The following is a 16,416-nucleotide window of genomic DNA, read 5'->3' on the forward strand; positions in this document are numbered from 1 at the left end:
CGTATGGTGGTTTGGCATTATAATTCAGCATTGGTGGTTCAGTGGTAGAATTCTCACCTGCCACGTGGGAGACCCGGGTCCGATTCCCGGCCAATGCAATAGACAGTTCTTTGTTGTCTGAAAATAAAGTATAATGCCTACACCACTTGGACCCTGCAACAGCAAACACACAGGTCTTTGGAGTGTACAAGTAAAGAGGGATGTTCTCCGTGCCGACTCCCATTGATTTGAGAACTCGTGAGATGCTCGACATCAAATCACTGTAAGGAAAATGTCTGTCTTATGGACAGAGTTAACATGGGACTTGTCCTTCAAATGTACTGAGGTCCGCACAATGGAAATGTGATGTCAACTACCAATGCAAATTCCCTGCCACCGGCTAGACACATTTGACCAACTATGCCTACACACATGCAACACTTGGGGGTTCATGCATGTGTCTGAGGGTAAAATAATCATCATTCTGTATATAAATATGTTTGTCAATATCATGGACATCTCCTGCTAAATTGAGGTCCACGAAGCTGACACAAGATACCCGCAGATAAGCACTCATCTCGGACTAAAATCCTCAATGCATAGCAGTTTTAATGGCATGCCCCCATATTTTTTTGTTATTCAGTGTTACCAGGGGCACGAACTTCTGACCGGTGTTCCCTCTTGGTTTAGTCCGTGGGGGAGTGCTTAAGTGTGGGTACACAGGTTCGCCTGGTGCACAAGGTTATGGAGGTGGGGGTCTTGCTGGTGCTCAAGTGTCCATATACGTCACCCCATATTCACATACCTTTTACCCGCCTTAAGAGACACTATTTTGGGGTACAATTTATCCATTTTCACCCCTTTTTTCTGGTTCTTCCAAAAGTTAACTTAGACTTTTTCTGACTCTGGAGGAATGTAACGGGAGTTGTCAGGGGACTATATCCGCCTTAAGAGTCACTATTTTGGGGTACATTTTTATCCATTTTCACCCTTTTATATGGTTCTTCCAAAAGTTAACTTAGACTTTTTCTGACCCATGTACATCACCCTGGATCTCTGCCTGTGAGTGTGGGACCCTGCTTACAGCAGTGACTCTGCTGTACATTTCACGAGTCAAATGTGGATGAAATGGACAGGTTTCATGCTGTTACATACCTGGGTTACATAGTGCTGCGAAGCAGCCTGTCTTCTGGGTGGGAGAGAGCGAGGTGCTGGAAGGAGCTGTCTGGGTCACAGCCTGCTGCTGCTGCTCTCTCCACCCCTGTATTCACATCACTTTTACCCAGCTTTCACACACACTCATTCCCGGGTAAGAAAGCCATGTGCATCACCCTGGATCTCTGCCTGTGAGTGTGGGACCCTGCTTACAGCAGAGACTCTGCTGTACATTTCACAAGTCAAATGTGGATGAAATGGACAGGTTTCACAAGAGAAGCAACCTCACTTTGACTTAACTGGAAGTTCTGAGTACTTCTTCCACCTCTGCTTGATAGGAATCGGGATTTATGTTGGAAAAATCATTACAAATTGGCAATGAGGAACGCTTCACGAATTTGCGTGTCATCCTTGCGCAGGGGCCATGCTAATCTTCTCTGTATCGTACCAATTTTATTATATGTGCTATCGAAGTAACACAATATCTCCCTGCATCTGGGGAATATTCCCAGGTCTCTGAGCAAGGTCAACTTTGTATTATGGTAGCAGAACACATAGAGCTCAAAGGGAGCAAAACACTGGGTTTACATGGGCCGAAAACTGCAGACAGAAGCTGCGCTAGCATGGTTCGTGGCTCTCGCCTTTGGCTTCTTTGGCATTGAGTCCAAAAAAGACCCCTGCTGCTGTGCTGCACTTTGTGCCCCCGATTGGAACCTATGTCTATTTCAAGCCTTATCTGTCTTTAAGGGTTAAATGTGGTTGATGGGCTGCTTTGGCCGGCTCAGAGGCAGGAACCGCCACGCCGTGTCCTTTGTCGTTGCAAAACTGCCCTGCCTCTGACCCGTCCAACTCATACTTACCTGGCAGGGGAGATACCATGATCACCAAGGTGGTTCACCCAGGGCGAGGCTCGGCCATTGCACCCCGGCTATGCTGACCGCTGCGAATTCCCCAAATGTGGGAATCTCGACTGCATAATTTGTGGTAGTGGGGGACTGCGTTCGCGCTCTCCCCTGATTATAGTGTTGAAGAAAAGGTCAAAGACAACTATTACAGCTTGCATGTGTGGCAGCTTCTTTGCTCCAGGAAAGACTTTCTGGTGCCAATGTCCTCCCCAGAGCGTGTCCTTGCTTTGGGCTCGAAATATCTCTGTCCCTTGCAGTGAGCCTCACTCTGCGTGCCACGCTCCAGAGCCAAGGCAAGTTCAATGTGTCACCTTTGGCATTGAGTCCAAAAAAGATCCGCTGCTGATGTGCTGCAGTTTCTGCCCTCAATTGAAACCATCTGTTTTGGTTTCGAGATGCGATGCGTCTTTGTTTGTTTTTCCACAAGGCAGGAGATGGGTGCACCGTTGCCGGAGGCGCTGCAATACCGGGTCGATGCGTGGAGTGAACGGGGCAAGCCCCTCTTTCAGCTCCCAGTGCTAAAAATCCATTTAATATATAGTCCCCGTATAGGGGACGTATCAGATATTAAACTGATAAGAACAGATTTTTTTATTTTTATTTTTTTTATTATAACAAATCTTCAATTTACTTCATTCATATACACAGTTTACAAACAGGTAAACACTTGACATTCAATACAACACTTATAATACTTTTACTTTTCATACATGCAAATACAGTTAGGTGATCTGGTCTTCACCCCACCAGCCCTAAACCCCCCTTCCATCTTTCCAAAGCGGCGTGTTGTCCCCATTTCAGAATGTCCCTCTCCATTCTCCCCTTCATATCTGCCCTTACTTTTCCTATTATCCCCCTTATGCTGCTGCAGCATTTGTTCTTTGCAACATCCTGCCTAGCCAGCCAAAGATTCCTCTTGAGCAGGCTTACCACTAGCCAAATGGGGAAACTTGCCCAAAATTCACCAGGACCCGAGCCCCTTTCGATCCCATCCCATGTAATTTTAAACCCAGGAAAACTCTGTCCTAACCACCCTTCCACTCTTTTCCATGCTCCCTGTGCGAATGGACAGTCCCACATGACATGTCTGATGGTCTCTTCATCCTTACAATCTGGCCTAGGGCACACCGGAGACCTTGCCAGTCCATGACGGTGCAGGATTTTCCGCACTGGTAAGCACCCGAGCAGGCACAGCCAGTTAAGGTCCTTTAGCCTATTGTCCAGTCCCTTCGGCTGGATCCTCCTCCACACTTTGGATGGTATTCCAATAACAGGACCAACATTAGTTTTCTCTCTGGCTTCTTTATATAGGGTTCTGTGATTGAGTTTCACCTCTGGCCCGGCAGCCTCCGGGTGAGCCCGAAGCCACTTTGCTGCATGGCGGTAGTGCCATGGCTGCTGTTCCGCCCTGGGCCCCAAGTTGCTCCAGGCCATAAGCTCTCTTGCTTGATAAGAAAAGAAAAGGCGGATAAAAAAAACCAGAAGGATGTACTACTGGGCCTGATACTTCCCTACATAAGGTTGAAACAAAAATGCAGTCCATCTTCAGAGTTAAATGCGGTACATCTCTCCCCCCTGCTTCGACCCCAGCCAGCATGCGGCCTCTTGCCACATACTCATATCTCCCACCCCATATGAAGCCAAACAAGAGGCGCATGAGAGGCCTCCTCATGCTGACCGGCAACGGATATATGTATGCGAGATATACGAGGGATGGCAATATATCTACCTTCAGCACTAATACCTTCCCTATGAAGGTCAACTGCCTACTCTTCCAGAGTGACACTTTCCTCTCTACGACCTCAAGCCGTCTTGCCCAACTCAGGGAAGCACTTTTAGTAGACTCAAAACTGACCCCCAGAACTTTTATAGGCCCTGGGCAGAAAGCAAGACCCCCTGGCACATCCATCCTTTCTCTCCATTTCCCAAAAAACTTCACAGAGGACTTTGCACAATTAAGCTTGGAACCGGATGCCCTGCCGAAGTCCTCCATGATTTGCAGCGAACGAATAAGGCACTCATCCCTATCCAGCAGCAAAGTGGTGTCATCTGCATACTGGGACAGTTTCACCCGTAACCCTCCACTGCCAGGCACTAGAAAACCTCTGACCCCTGTGTCGGCCCTGATGGCTGCCGCCAAAGGCTCCATATAGAGCACATATAGCAGTGGTGAGAGAGGGCACCCTTGTCTCACACCTGATTGTAACCGGAAAACATCGCCTAGGTATCCGTTCACTACTACCCTACTCCCCACGTCCATGTATAATGTGCGCAACCACCTTATAAAGACTTTACCAAAACCTAGCCTCTCCAATATGCTGAACATAAATTTCCACTGCACCCTGTCGAACGCCTTGGTTTGGTCAAGAGCAACCAGCATGAGTGGCAGGTTTCTGTCCTCTGCCCATGCTATCGCATCCCTTAGGAGCTGCAGGTTCCATCTTGTTGAGCGCCCTGGCACTGCACATGTCTGGTCAACATGAACCAAATGGGGCATTGCTTCGCCTAGCCTATCAGTGAGAACTTTTGCCAGAAGTTTATAGTCCACACATAGCATGGTCAAAGGTCGCCAGTTGCCTATTTCAGTGCGATCTCCCTTCTTATACAGGAGGGAGATAACCCCGGTGGCTAAAGTCCCGCTCATTTCTCCTGCCTGCAGCACCTCTGTCAGAACCTCCAACAATACTGGCCCTAGTATGCTCCAGAACTTTGCATACAATTCTACAGGTAAGCCATCAATTCCTGGCACCTTACCCTTGTTCATTCTGTTGAGCGCACCCTCCAATTCGCTAACCGTTAGTGGGAGCTCTAAAGCCTGCACTATGTCCCCTGGAACCTGGCGCTCAAGCAGTTCCAGGAAATCATCCCCTCTTCCCACATCTTTCTCCTTGAAACTGTCCCTGAAATGATCTGTGGCAACCCTCACCACCTGGCCCTTTTCTGTCACAACAATACCCTGCCTGTCCCTAAACCCTGTCACCACCTGCCTTGCTTTTTTTTTCCCGTACCGAGCTGAAAAAAGCAGCAGAACATGTTTCTGACTGCTCAATGAACTCCGACCGTGATCTCGCCAGGAAAGCCCGGGCCTTGCCTTCAGAGACATGTCTGAGCCTTGCCTTCAAAGAATCGCATGCATCTTGATTTATAGTGGAACCACAGTTCCCCTTTGCGTACTCACGCTCTAGGAGTCGCTGCAGATGAGACACCTCCCTCTTTGACTGTCTTGCCTTCCTTTTGCAATAACCTAAACAGAAGGTCTTAATTCTGTCCTTGGCTACCTCCCACCACTCTAGTATCCCCTCACACAGCGGTTTGAGGCCCAACACTCCCTTAAAAAACAAAGGGAACTGTTGGTTGAAAAGCTTTTCCTCCAAAACACTGACATTTAGGCGCCAGTAACCAGGCCCAAAAGTTTGTGCATCCAAATCTACTCGAAACAGCAGGCCATCGTGGTCAGAAAATAAAACAGGGATGGTCCTACCTGTGATCAGGTTTAAAGACCTGGAAAAAAACAAATAGTCCAAACGTTTTGCCACCCCTCTTGAGTTACGCCACGTTGGGCTGTCTATGTGTGGCTTGACCCCCTTACCCCCATCTACCAACCCACATCTAACCATGAGTTGTGAAATATACTGGTCGCTGGCATCTCCTCCCCTCCCCAGCTCAACGTTAAAATCCCCCCCTATAATTACCTGTCTATTGGTAATAAGGAAAGGCTCCACTGATTTAAACAGATTAGCCCGCTCTGCTGGCGACTGTGGTCCATATACCACAATGACCCGCAGCTTCCTTATTCCCCATACGATGCCTGCCCCTATTGCCCTGCCCTGGTCAATAACAAAAACATCCTCCACCCTTATTTCCTTAAAACAAAACAAAATCCCAACCCCCGTGGAGTGAACCCCCCCTACACTCCAAATCGAGTCCCCTTTCGTCCACTCCCTTGAAAACATTCCCACATCCCCCATGTCTCTCAGATGGACCTCTTGCAAAAAAACTATGGCTACATGCAAAGTGCCTAAAAAAATCAAAAACAGTCCTTCTTTTAACAGTGTTCCTCATTCCTCTCACATTCAAAGTGAGAACATCAAAAAAACTTGTCATTAGCAATGGAATAAATACCCACTCAATGTTCACGTTGCATAGGGGTCGTCACTGTCCATCTGGTCGGCCCATAACACGGGAAGCATACTTGAAGAGGTGGAGGGACACAACGTGCCTCCTTGTGTGTCATCCCCCAAGTGAGGCGGTTGCAGCAGTGGTTCAGCAGGTAGCTCCCGGACCAGTGGCAACCCTGATGGGAGCACAGCCCCTACAACCCCTGGGTCCTCCTCCATCGTCCCTCCACCCAAACCATGGCCTTCGTCCACTTTGCCCCTCCCCTGGTCGCTGTCCTTCACTGGTCCCTCCCTCTTCTGCTGCCCATCTCGTTTACCCACCGCCGCCACCACCTCTTTGGCCTGCACCTTCCTCCTCGATCCCTCAGTCTTTGACCTTTTGTTGTCTCCGACCTGCGAGCAGTCCCCATTGTCTGCTGAAGCCTCTGTTCCGAAAGCCTCCGCTATTTTACGTGCCCCAGTCTTGACACCCACATCGGCTGCTACAGTTGAGTCTGTATTCCCCGCGGGGCCTTTGTCCACGCTGTCAGACCCCGAGCCGCCGCCTGGTCCCTGCTCCACTGTCACGGTCTCCCCCGTGCTCTCTGGAAACATAGCCTTCTGGCACTGGAAAAGCCCTTCCAGAAGGTCCTCGAACTCATTTCCCTTCCGGTTTTTGTCCCCGGCTACCTCCGCAAACGTCCTCCTGCGCTCGGGACAGCTTCGGTATAGATGGTCCTTCCCACCGCAGCCATGGCAGGCCTTTGGCACTGTACAGTCTTTGGCCTCATGTCCCCTTTGGCCAAAAAACCGGCAGCTGTCGCCGCTGCACCCTCCATCCACATGACCTGATTGCCTGCATCGCCTGCAGAAAGCTGGCTGGCGCGGGTAGAATAGGTACCCTCGATCTGCTCCAAGGCTGAAAGAGGCAGGCGGGTGCATGAGGCCGCCAAAACTCTCTGGTTCAGATTTAAGTAGCACCTGGAACTGCCTTCGACCTGTCCAGATCCCCATTGTGTCCTTGACATGCCTTGCTGTAGTTAGCACTTCCCCATACAGCCTCAAAAAATCAGCCAGCGCATTGTCAGTCACAAAGGGATTAAACATGTGGACCGTGATTGTCCTGAAATTTGGTCTGTCCAAATTTAAAACCTTGTAGCAGGCTAGCGGCTTTAGCATAGCAGCAGCAACACAGTCCTTTGCAACTTTCGTGTATACTTGCTCGTCCTTTAGGGTGACATCAAAAGCCTTCTCCTGCTGGTTCCATTGTAGGCAGTAGATGGCATCGACCTTCAGATTTAGCTGCTCCATGATGACTTTCCTGCAGAACCACGTCCTCGACACGACATCTTCCGCCGCATCAACTGCCTGAAAACGCAGTGTGAATCTCAGCCCGACTCTTGGGATCGGCTGACCATAGTTGGCCCTCCCGGCCATCGCTCCTTTCTCCTCGTGCTTCCAAATGTCCTTCCTGGAAAAAATGATAAGAACAGATACTACACTTGATCTTAGCCAAAAGGCCGAGAAGCGATGAGCCTTAACGTTTGCTGCGGGAGACGGACTCGTTGCGCAGTCGCCGCAGGTCTTGGTGCGGCTCTTTTGACCTGGCGTAACCGAGGCGCTGGGTAGCTTGGATCGCCCAGGTGCTAACGACTGCTCTTGTCTTTCTCAAACTCAGAATGCTCAGCCAAATGGCCAAGCCTACCAAAAATAGGTTGAACTCGTAGGTGTTCCTCTCCACGGAAGTCTTTAGTAAAAGGCGAAAGACTTGTACGCTTTGAAGAGAAACCAGAGTAATTGTGGAGGCTGTCCTCGAGAACAGACACCACCATAGTTGTCCCAGTCCAAGCCCTCGCGGTGACCCTCACTTGGCACTTCCACATCCCAGGCCACACCCTTTCCCCCAGCTGCGCTAGCATGGTTCGTGGCTCTCACCTGTGGCTTCTTTGGCATTGAGTCCAAAAAAGACCCCTGCTGCTGTGCTGCACTTTGTGCTGCACTTTGTGCCCCCGATTGGAACCTATCTCTTTAGTAATACGCTTGAGTTGTGTGGCATGTTATACGTGCTGACTCCGCGGCATTAGAAAACACTAGTTTGATGCTAAACATCAAATCCATTTAAGGGAGGAACACTAGAATGTCTTTACGGATATAGATCTTATAATGAAATATAGAGGCGTGGTTGCTTGAAAAACAGTCTTTGTTGGCTGAACTTTTCGCCTCAACTGCCGTATGGTGGTTTGGCATTATAATTCAGCATTGGTGGTTCAGTGGTAGAATTCTCACCTGCCACGTGGGAGACCCGGGTCCAATTCCCGGCCAATGCAATAGACAGTTCTTTGTTGTCTGAAAATAAAGTATAATGCCTACACCACTTGGACTCTGCAACAGCAAACACACAGGTCTTTGGAGTGTACAAGTAAAGAGGGATGTTCTCCGTGCCGACTCCCATTGATTTGAGAACTCGGTGAGATGCTCGACATCAAATCACTGTAAGGAAAATGTCTGTCTTATGGACAGAGTTAACATGGGACTTGTCCTTCAAATGTACTGAGGTCCGCACAATGGAAATGTGATGTCAACTACCAATGCAAATTCCCTGCCACCGGCAAGACACATTTGACCAACTAAGCCTACACATATGCAACACTTGGGGGTTCTCTATGCATGTGTCTGAGGGTAAAATAATCATCATTCTGTATATAAATATGTTTGTCAATATCATGGACATCTCCTGCTAAATTGAGGTCCACGAAGCTGACACAAGATACCCGCAGATAAGCACTCATCTCGGACTAAAATCCTCAATGCATAGCAGTTTTAATGGCATGCCCCCATATTCTTTTGTTATTCAGTGTTACCAGGGGCACGAACTTCTGACCGGTGTTCCCTCTTGGTTTAGTCCGTGGGGGAGTGCTTAAGTGTGGGTACACAGGTTCGCATGGTGCACAAGGTTATGGAGGTGGGGGTCTTGCTGGTGCTCAAGTGTCCATATACGTCACCCCATATTCACATACCTTTTACCCGCCTTAAGAGACACTATTTTGGGGTACAATTTATCCATTTTCACCCCTTTTTTCTGGTTCTTCCAAAAGTTAACTTAGACTTTTTCTGACTCTGGAGGAATGTAACGGGAGTTGTCAGGGGACTATATCCGCCTTAAGAGTCACTATTTTGGGGTACATTTTTATCCATTTTCACCCTTTTATATGGTTCTTCCAAAAGTTAACTTAGACTTTTTCTGACCCATGTACATCACCCTGGATCTCTGCCTGTGAGTGTGGGACCAGTGACTCTGTAAGCAGCAGCCTGTCCTCTGGGTGGGATTGAGCCAGCTGCTGGAAGGAGCTCTCTGGGTCACCGCCTGCTGCTGCAGCTCTCTCCCCCCCTGTATTCACATCACTTTTACCCAGCTTTCACACACACACTCATTCCCGGGTAAGAAAGCCATGTGCATCACCCTGGATCTCTGCCTGTGAGTGTGGGACCAGTGACTCTGTAAGCAGCAGCCTGTCCTCTGGGTGGGATTGAGCCAGCTGCTGGAAGGAGCTCTCTGGGTCACAGCCTGCTGCTGCTGCTCTCTCCCCCCCCCTGTATTCACATCACTTTTACCCAGCTTTCACACACACTCATTCCCGGGTAAGAAAGCCATGTGCATCACCCTGGATCTCTGCCTGTGAGTGTGGGACCCTGCTTACAGCAGTGACTCTGCTGTACATTTCACGAGTCAAATGTGGATGAAATGGACAGGTTTCATGCTGTTACATACCTGGGTTACATAGTGCTGCGAAGCAGCCTGTCCTCTGGGTGGGAGAGAGCGAGGTGCTGGAAGGAGCTGTCTGGGTCACAGCCTGCTGCTGCTGCTCTCTCCACCCCTGTATTCACATCACTTTTACCCAGCTTTCACACACACTCATTCCCAGGTAAGAAAGCCATGTGCATCACCCTGGATCTCTGCCTGTGAGTGTGGGACCCTGCTTACAGCAGTGACTCTGCTGTACATTTCACGAGTCAAATGTGGATGAAATGGACAGGTTTCACAAGAGAAGCAACCTCACTTTGACTTAACTGGAAGTTCTGAGTACTTCTTCCACCTCTGCTTGTTAGGAATCGGGATTTATGTTGGAAAAATCATTACAAATTGGCAATGAGGAACGCTTCACGAATTTGCGTGTCATCCTTGCGCAGGGGCCATGCTAATCTTCTCTGTATCGTACCAATTTTATTATATGTGCTATCGAAGTAACACAATATCTCCCTGCATCTGGGGGATATTCCCAGGTCTCTGAGCAAGGTCAACTTTGTATTATGGTAGCAGAACACATAGAGCTCAAAGGGAGCAAAACACTGGGTTTACATGGGCCGAAAACTGCAGACAGAAGCTGCGCTAGCATGGTTCGTGGCTCTCGCCCTTGGCTTCTTTGGCATTGAGTCCAAAAAAGACCCCTGCTGCTGTGCTGCACTTTGTGCCCCCGATTGGAACCTATGTCTATTTCAAGCCTTATCTGTCTTTAAGGGTTAAATGTGGTTGATGGGCTGCTTTGGCCGGCTCAGAGGCAGGAACCGCCACGCCGTGTCCTTTGTCGTTGCAAAACTGCCCTGTCTCTGACCCGTCCAACTCATACTTACCTGGCAGGGGAGATACCATGATCACCAAGGTGGTTCACCCAGGGCGAGGCTCGGCCATTGCACCCCGGCTATGCTGACCGCTGCGAATTCCCCAAATGTGGGAATCTCGACTGCATAATTTGTGGTAGTGGGGGACTGCGTTCGTGCTCTCCCCTGATTATAGTGTTGAAGAAAAGGTCAAAGACAACCTGGCTACAGCTTGCATGTGTGGCGGCTTCTTTGCTCCAGGAAAGACTTTCTGGTGCCAATGTCCTCCCCAGAGCATGTCCTTGCTTTGGGCTCGAAATATCTCTGTCCCTTGCAGTGAGCCTCACTCTGCGTGCCACGCTCCAGAGCCAAGGCAAGTTCAATGTGTCACCTTTGGCATTGAGTCAAAAAAAGATCCGCTGCTGATGTGCTGCAGTTTCTGCCCTCAATTGAAACCATCTGTTTTGGTTTCGAGATGTGTCTTTGTTTGTTTTTCCACAAGGCAGGAGATGGGTGCACCGTTCCCGGAGGCGCTGCAATACCGGGTCGATGCGTGGAGTGAACGGGGCAAGCCCCTCTTTCAGCTCCCAGTGCTAAAAATCCATTTAATATATAGTCCCCGTATAGGGGACGTATCAGATATTAAACTGATAAGAACAGATACTACACTTGATCTTAGCCAAAAGGCCGAGAAGCGATGACCCTTAACGTTTGCTGCGGGAGACGGACTCGTTGCGCAGTCGCCGCAGGTCTTGGTGCGGCTCTTTTGACCTGGCGTAACCGAGGCGCTGAGTAGCTTGGATCGCCCAGGTGCTAACGACTGTTCTTGTCTTTCTCAAACTCAGAATGCTCAGCCAAATGGCCAAGCCTACCAAAAATAGGTTGAACTCGTAGGTGTTCCTCTCCACGGAAGTCTTTAGTAAAAGGCGAAAGACTTATACGTTTTGAAGAGAAACCAGAGTAATTGTGGAGGCTGTCCTCGAGAACAGACACCACCATAGTTGTCCCAGTCCAAGCCCTCGCGGTGACCCTCACTTGGCACTTCCACATCCCAGGCCACACCCTTTCCCCCAGCTGCGCTAGCATGGTTCGTGGCTCTCACCTGTGGCTTCTTTGGAATTGAGTCCAAAAAAGACCCCTGCTGCTGTGCTGCACTTTGTGCTGCACTTTGTGCCCCCGATTGGAACCTATCTCTTTAGTAATACGCTTGAGTTGTGTGGCATGTTATACGTGCTGACTCCGCGGCATTAGAAAACACTAGTTTGATGCTAAACATCAAATCCATTTAAGGGAGGAACACTAGAATGTCTTTACGGATATAGATCTTATAATGAAATATAGAGGCGTGGTTGCTTGAAAAACAGTCTTTGTTGGCTGAACTTTTCGCCTCAACTGCCGTATGGTGGTTTGGCATTATAATTCAGCATTGGTGGTTCAGTGGTAGAATTCTCACCTGCCACGTGGGAGACCCGGGTCCGATTCCCGGCCAATGCAATAGACAGTTCTTTGTTGTCTGAAAATAAAGTATAATGCCTACACCACTTGGACTCTGCAACAGCAAACACACAGGTCTTTGGAGTGTACAAGTAAAGAGGGATGTTCTCCGTGCCGACTCCCATTGATTTGAGAACTCGGTGAGATGCTCGACATCAAATCACTGTAAGGAAAATGTCTGTCTTATGGACAGAGTTAACATGGGACTTGTCCTTCAAATGTACTGAGGTCCGCACAATGGAAATGTGATGTCAACTACCAATGCAAATTCCCTGCCACCGGCAAGACACATTTGACCAACTATGCCTACACACATGCAACACTTGGGGGTTCTCTATGCATGTGTCTGAGGGTAAAATAATCATCATTCTGTATATAAATATGTTTGTCAATATCATGGACATCTCCTGCTAAATTGAGGTCCACGAAGCTGACACAAGATACCCGCAGATAAGCACTCATCTCGGACTAAAATCCTCAATGCATAGCAGTTTTAATGGCATGCCCCCATATTCTTTTGTTATTCAGTGTTACCAGGGGCACGAACTTCTGACCGGTGTTCCCTCTTGGTTTAGTCCGTGAGGGAGTGCTTAAGTGTGGGTACACAGGTTCGTCTGGTGCACAAGGTTATGGAGGTGGGGGTCTTGCTGGTGCTCAAGTGTCCATATACGTCACCCCATATTCACATACCTTTTACCCGCCTTAAGAGACACTATTTTGGGGTACAATTTATCCATTTTCACCCCTTTTTTTCTGGTTCTTCCAAAAGTTAACTTAGACTTTTTCTGACTCTGGAGGAATGTAACGGGAGTTGTCAGGGGACTATATCCGCCTTAAGAGTCACTATTTTGGGGGTACATTTTTATCCATTTTCACCCTTTTATATGGTTCTTCCAAAAGTTAACTTAGACTTTTTCTGACCCATGTACATCACCCTGGATCTCTGCCTGTGAGTGTGGGACCAGTGACTCTGTAAGCAGCAGCCTGTCCTCTGGGTGGGATTGAGCCAGCTGCTGGAAGGAGCTCTCTGGGTCACCGCCTGCTGCTGCTGCTCTCTCCCCCCCCTGTATTCACATCACTTTTACCCAGCTTTCACACACACACTCATTCCCGGGTAAGAAAGCCATGTGCATCACCCTGGATCTCTGCCTGTGAGTGTGGGACCCTGCTTACAGCAGTGACTCTGCTGTACATTTCACGAGTCAAATGTGGATGAAATGGACAGGTTTCATGCTGTTACATACCTGGGTTACATAGTGCTGCGAAGCAGCCTGTCCTCTGGGTGGGAGAGAGCGAGGTGCTGGAAGGAGCTGTCTGGGTCACAGCCTGCTGCTGCTGCTCTCTCCACCCCTGTATTCACATCACTTTTACCCAGCTTTCACACACACTCATTCCCAGGTAAGAAAGCCATGTGCATCACCCTGGATCTCTGCCTGTGAGTGTGGGACCCTGCTTACAGCAGTGACTCTGCTGTACATTTCACGAGTCAAATGTGGATGAAATGGACAGGTTTCACAAGAGAAGCAACCTCACTTTTACTTAACTGGAAGTTCTGAGTACTTCTTCCACCTCTGCTTGATAGGAATCGGGATTTATGTTGGAAAAATCATTACAAATTGGCAATGAGGAACGCTTCACGAATTTGCGTGTCATCCTTGCGCAGGGGCCATGCTAATCTTCTCTGTATCGTACCAATTTTATTATATGTGCTATCGAAGTAACACAATATCTCCCTGCATCTGGGGGATATTCCCAGGTCTCTGAGCAAGGTCAACTTTGTATTATGGTAGCAGAACACATAGAGCTCAAAGGGAGCAAAACACTGGGTTTACATGGGCCGAAAACTGCAGACAGAAGCTGCGCTAGCATGGTTCGTGTTTCTCGCCCTTGGCTTCTTTGGCATTGAGTCCAAAAAAGACCCCTGCTGCTGTGCTGCACTTTGTGCCCCCGATTGGAACCTATGTCTATTTCAAGCCTTATCTGTCTTTAAGGGTTAAATGTGGTTGATGGGCTGCTTTGGCCGGCTCAGAGGCAGGAACCGCCACGCCGTGTCCTTTGTCGTTGCAAAACTGCCCTGCCTCTGACCCGTCCAACTCATACTTACCTGGCAGGGGAGATACCATGATCACCAAGGTGGTTCACCCAGGGCGAGGCTCGGCCATTGCACCCCGGCTATGCTGACCGCTGCGAATTCCCCAAATGTGGGAATCTCGACTGCATAATTTGTGGTAGTGGGGGACTGCGTTCGCGCTCTCCCCTGATTATAGTGTTGAAGAAAAGGTCAAAGACAACCTGGCTACAGCTTGCATGTGTGGCGGCTTCTTTGCTCCAGGAAAGACTTTCTGGTGCCAATGTCCTCCCCAGAGCGTGTCCTTGCTTTGGGCTCGAAATATCTCTGTCCCTTGCAGTGAGCCTCACTCTGCGTGCCACGCTCCAGAGCCAAGGCAAGTTCAATGTGTCACCTTTGGCATTGAGTCAAAAAAAGATCCGCTGCTGATGTGCTGCAGTTTCTGCCCTCAATTGAAACCATCTGTTTTGGTTTCGAGATGCGTCTTTGTTTGTTTTTCCACAAGGCAGGAGATGGGTGCACCGTTCCCGGAGGCGCTGCAATACCGGGTCGATGCGTGGAGTGAACGGGGCAAGCCCCTCTTTCAGCTCCCAGTGCTAAAAATCCATTTAATATATAGTCCCCGTATATGGGACGTATCAGATATTAAACTGATAAGAACAGATTTTTTTCTTTTGGGAAAAGTTTTATTGTCACTTAATTCATGTACTTTTCATATTTAAATCATTTTTTTTGTCACAAGTGAATTTTGAGTTTTCATATAATAAATACATGTACACTTTAAGATCAGACCCATTTTCATGTTTAAAAAATAAAAAACATCGTATTTCATTAAAACATTTTATATGCAAACAGTTTTCATTTAAAATCTTCTTCTTTTTTTTTTTTTTTAAAAAAGGGGTACATTGGGTAAATGTTTGTCCAGGAGCGCAGTGAGTCCCTATCAAGATTAAACTCATCCCACTCCCATTCAAAACAGGTTGTTTCTCTCGGATCTTTGTCCCGGGGCTCAGAGGAGACCCCCCGGAGAGTCAGGCCTGCGCTGCTTTGACCTTTCCCGTGTGGCTCCGGCTCCTTCATCCGAATGAGCCCAGAGGCGATTTTTCTTTGTGGCTGTGTCTTGGGCGTGCCGCGTCGCTGATTTTATTGTTGCTGCAGCCATCTGGATCACAGCCACGGGGGGGGATCTGCATGTGCCTTCTTACCAGCAAGTTTCTGGAGGTCCATATGGCATCTTTAATGGCAGCTAGGGTGAGCCACTGCTTGGAAAAGTCCCTAGAACAGTCCTGTTTCTGGCTCACCCCATATAGTATGAGCTGTGCTGTGAGGACCTCCCTTGCCGGCAAGCACGGGAATTTTAAGGAGCCGGCTTTTGCCCACTGGTCTACGGCAGCGCTACACTCCCAGAGCAGATGCCTCACCGTCTCAGGTGCGCCACAGCCTGGTCGGGGGCAAGTTGAGTTCGCCGCCATGCCCCGGGAGTGCATTACGGACCTGACTGGGAGGATCTCATGAGCCACCATCCATGACATATCCCGGAGTCTGTTTGTCAGAGTGGGATGGTTCACGTTGCACCAAACTGTTGATGGCTCACCAAAGGCGAGCCCGTGCACTGGACTCACTGGTTCTCGCTCCTGCACACAGAGATAAGAGAGCGATGGTTAGTTAAAACATGCAAACCCTCCTGCTCAAGCTGGAGTTTCTTTAAAAAATGTTCGAATGAAAGTATAAGGTGGTGGCAGGTTAAAAGACACTGGTACTTTGAGATCTATTGGTAAAGATCTTTATCCTTCGTAGATAACTTCCATCCATAATCTTGTCCATTGCCGCCCGTCTTTGGGTTTTTGGAGGGGGCTGTGGAAGCGTAGATGTGGAGTGGATGTATATCTGCTTCCTAGAAACAAGTGGAGGTCTGGAACTCCTTTCCCCCCTTTCTGTTTGGCTTTTTCATTTCTTTTCTTGTCATCCTTTCCCACTTGGAAACTCCATAGGAAGTAGAATATTGCCCGTTCTAAATCTTGGAGTACTCTCTTGGGTGGCATAAAAACAGAACTGATTAATAGAAGCAAAGGTAAAATCACTGCTTTGATGATTAAGACCTTTCCTTCCATGGTCAGTCTTC

At 48.7% G+C, this 16,416-nt stretch overlaps 13 non-coding genes and 2 pseudogenes across 13 annotated transcripts; 6 read left to right on the top strand and 9 right to left on the bottom strand.

The window, feature by feature from the left end:
• The first annotated feature begins 27 nt into the window (after positions 1-27).
• On the top strand, positions 28-98 carry trnag-gcc. Its single transcript has one exon. It is a non-coding gene; the product is annotated as a tRNA-Gly (tRNA).
• A 1,410-nt stretch (positions 99-1,508) lies between these two features.
• Positions 1,509-1,614, bottom strand: LOC117546505. Its single transcript, XR_004569020.1, has one exon. It is a non-coding gene; the product is annotated as a U6 spliceosomal RNA (small nuclear RNA).
• A 372-nt stretch (positions 1,615-1,986) lies between these two features.
• On the top strand, positions 1,987-2,150 carry LOC117546496. Its single transcript, XR_004569015.1, has one exon. It is a non-coding gene; the product is annotated as a U1 spliceosomal RNA (small nuclear RNA).
• Positions 2,151-2,472: 322 nt separating this feature from the next.
• Positions 2,473-2,659, bottom strand: LOC117546499. The gene has a single exon (XR_004569016.1). It is a non-coding gene; the product is annotated as a U2 spliceosomal RNA (small nuclear RNA).
• Positions 2,660-7,586: 4,927 nt separating this feature from the next.
• On the bottom strand, positions 7,587-7,668 carry LOC117546500 (annotated as a pseudogene).
• Positions 7,669-7,816: 148 nt separating this feature from the next.
• On the bottom strand, positions 7,817-7,933 carry LOC117546503. The gene has a single exon (XR_004569018.1). It is a non-coding gene; the product is annotated as a U5 spliceosomal RNA (small nuclear RNA).
• A 459-nt stretch (positions 7,934-8,392) lies between these two features.
• On the top strand, positions 8,393-8,463 carry trnag-gcc. Its single transcript has one exon. It is a non-coding gene; the product is annotated as a tRNA-Gly (tRNA).
• Positions 8,464-10,279: 1,816 nt separating this feature from the next.
• Positions 10,280-10,385, bottom strand: LOC117546506. The gene has a single exon (XR_004569021.1). It is a non-coding gene; the product is annotated as a U6 spliceosomal RNA (small nuclear RNA).
• A 372-nt stretch (positions 10,386-10,757) lies between these two features.
• On the top strand, positions 10,758-10,921 carry LOC117546510. The gene has a single exon (XR_004569025.1). It is a non-coding gene; the product is annotated as a U1 spliceosomal RNA (small nuclear RNA).
• Positions 10,922-11,240: 319 nt separating this feature from the next.
• Positions 11,241-11,431, bottom strand: LOC117546511. The gene has a single exon (XR_004569026.1). It is a non-coding gene; the product is annotated as a U2 spliceosomal RNA (small nuclear RNA).
• Positions 11,432-11,579: 148 nt separating this feature from the next.
• LOC117546501 lies at positions 11,580-11,696 on the bottom strand. Its single transcript, XR_004569017.1, has one exon. It is a non-coding gene; the product is annotated as a U5 spliceosomal RNA (small nuclear RNA).
• Positions 11,697-12,155: 459 nt separating this feature from the next.
• Positions 12,156-12,226, top strand: trnag-gcc. The gene has a single exon. It is a non-coding gene; the product is annotated as a tRNA-Gly (tRNA).
• Positions 12,227-13,844: 1,618 nt separating this feature from the next.
• LOC117546507 lies at positions 13,845-13,950 on the bottom strand. Its single transcript, XR_004569022.1, has one exon. It is a non-coding gene; the product is annotated as a U6 spliceosomal RNA (small nuclear RNA).
• A 372-nt stretch (positions 13,951-14,322) lies between these two features.
• LOC117546508 lies at positions 14,323-14,486 on the top strand. The gene has a single exon (XR_004569023.1). It is a non-coding gene; the product is annotated as a U1 spliceosomal RNA (small nuclear RNA).
• Positions 14,487-14,805: 319 nt separating this feature from the next.
• LOC117546498 lies at positions 14,806-14,982 on the bottom strand (annotated as a pseudogene).
• Between the last annotated feature and the right edge of the window lie 1,434 nt (positions 14,983-16,416).

The sequence above is a fragment of the Gymnodraco acuticeps genome, unplaced genomic scaffold, assembly GCF_902827175.1.
Source record: "Gymnodraco acuticeps unplaced genomic scaffold, fGymAcu1.1, whole genome shotgun sequence".
NCBI lineage: Eukaryota > Metazoa > Chordata > Actinopteri > Perciformes > Bathydraconidae > Gymnodraco > Gymnodraco acuticeps.